Genomic DNA, 2471 nt, shown 5'->3' with positions numbered 1-2471 from the left:
ATGTACTTCGTGTAAAACATTGCACACATGAGTTTTTTTGTTGCCACCAAGGGAACATTATAGCATATCTGGGGCCCAGACGTCATTTACGAAACAGGAGTTCCTAGTTCATTCATAATAAAGGTCTCCTAACCATATTTATGGGTTTTTTTTTTTTATTTTTTCACAAAACTAAACCCTCAAACTATTGTACCATACTGATTATAACATTTAACATCCGATACTACGGTTGAAATTAGAACATCTGCAATTACATCCGAAATTATGACAAACAACAGTACGCAAATCATAAAATACCGATGCTTCACTGAGCTCGCTTCTCCAATACAGCAATTGCTTCATATACCTCGATTTTGTCCCACTTTTTTGAACCAGCATCAACAAGCTGAGCGTATTTCCTAAACATCTCAAAGCCGATCTCAATCCCCCCATTGTAAATTTCGTACTTGGTGGTTGAATCTCCTTCATGAAAGATGTTGTTACTAGCCTCAGTCGGAGGCTTTGTGACATCATGGGCTCGTTGCACTTGCTGGCGGATATAATACGAACAATCAACACCATCATCATCACCCACCCCCTTCTTGTTAGGCGTGGAGGAGCCTCTTGAGCTACCAACCATTGAATGTGACATTATTTGGGTTTTCGTTTTTCTCTTTCAGGTTGTGTATTACTAAAAGAGGTTCCAATGTTTGAGTTGAAAATGTATAGGAAGTAACTCCTTAAATAATCCTTCGTCTGTAGTTGGTAGCTGGTATTTGGTACTTTGTCATTTGGATTGGGTTCCTTTGTCGTTAGAAGGTCAAAGTTTTGTAAACAAACGTTCACTTCAACCAACACCATGTTCATTAGAAAATGTCTTTTGGTTTGACTCATTTTTAGAGGAACGGGTTACTTTACTCAACCAACGCAACGCTTACGTTCAGTTAAACAAGTACTCCATTTCTTTGAAAAAGAAAGTTGGTTGGATTTATTTTTTCAGCGAACATCAAACTTTCCTCCACCAACGTACCTGTTGCATTTGTGTGAGTAAGTAATCCGTTTGTTTGAAAAAGTCAGGTGGTTGAGGCATGTTTTCGACAAACAGGTCACTTTTCTCAAGGAACGCACGTATTGCGTTCCTGTGAAGAAACGCCCCGTTTTTTTACAAAAGTACGTTTGTGTTTACCTTTTTTATGGGAACGGGTAACTTTACTGAACGAACACAACCTTTGCAGAAACAAGAACAAACATTTTGTTTGTTTGAAAAAGTAAGTTGGTTGGATATCTTTTTTCGGCGAACATAAAACTTTCCTCGGTGAACGCATATGTTTCGTTTGTGTGAAAAAGTATTCAGTTTACTTGAAAAAGTTAGGTTTTGGTTCTAATGTTTTCTGCGAACGGGTAACTTTTCTCAAGGAACGCATGTATGGCGTTCGTCTGAACAATCTTTCCGTTTGTTTGAAAAAGTAAGTTGGTTGGATTCCTTTTTTCAGCGAATTTAAAACTTTCCTCACCGAATGTACCTTTTGCGTTCGTGTGAAAAAGTAGTATGTTCTCTTGAAAAAGTAAGGTGGTTGGCCCATGTTTTCGGCGAACGGGTAACTTTTCTCAAGGAACGTATGCATGGCGTTCGTCTGAACAATCTTTTCGTTTGTTGGAAAAAGTAAGTTGGTTGGATTCCTTTTTTCAGCGAATTTAAAAATTTCCTCACCGAATGTACCTTTTGCGTTCGTGTGAAAAAGTAGTATGTTCTCTTGAAAAAGTAAGGTGGTTGGCCCATGTTTTCGGCGAACGGGTAACTTTTTTGAAGGAACGTATGTATGGCGTTCGTCTGAACAATCTTTCCGTTTGTTTGAAAAAGTAAGTTGGTTGGATTACTTTTTCCAGCGAATTTGAAACTTTCCTCACCGAATGTACCTTTTGCGTTCGTGTGAAAAAGTAGTGTGTTATCTTGAAAAAGTAAGGTGGTTGGCCTATGTTTTCGGCGAACCGGTAACTTTTCTCAACGAACGTATGTATGGCGTTCTTCTGAACAATCTTTCCGTTTGTTTGAAAAAGTAAGTTGGTTGGATTCCTTTTTCCAGCGAATTTAAAACTTTCCTCACCGAATGTACCTTTTGTGTTCGTGTGAAAAAGTCGAATGTTTTCTTGAAAAAGTAAGGTGGTTGGCCCATGTTTTCGGCGATCGTGTAACTTTTCTCAACGAACGTATGTATGGCGTTCGTCTGAACAATCTTTCCGTTTGTTTGAAAAAGTAAGTTGGTTGGATTCCTTTTTTCAGCGAATTTAAAACTTTCCTCACCGAATGTACCTTTTGCGTTCGTGTGAAAAAGTCGAATGTTTTCTTGAAAAAGTAAGGTGGTTGGCCCATGTTTTCGGCGATCGGGTAACGTTTCTCAACGAACGTATGTATGGCGTTCGTCTGAACAATCTTTCCGTTTGTTTGAAAAAGTAAGTTGGTTGGATTACTTTTTCCAGCGAATTTGAAACTT

The sequence above is a fragment of the Prunus dulcis genome, chromosome 8 (assembly GCF_902201215.1).
Source record: "Prunus dulcis chromosome 8, ALMONDv2, whole genome shotgun sequence".
NCBI lineage: Eukaryota > Viridiplantae > Streptophyta > Magnoliopsida > Rosales > Rosaceae > Prunus > Prunus dulcis.
This window is presented reverse-complemented; position numbering follows the sequence as displayed.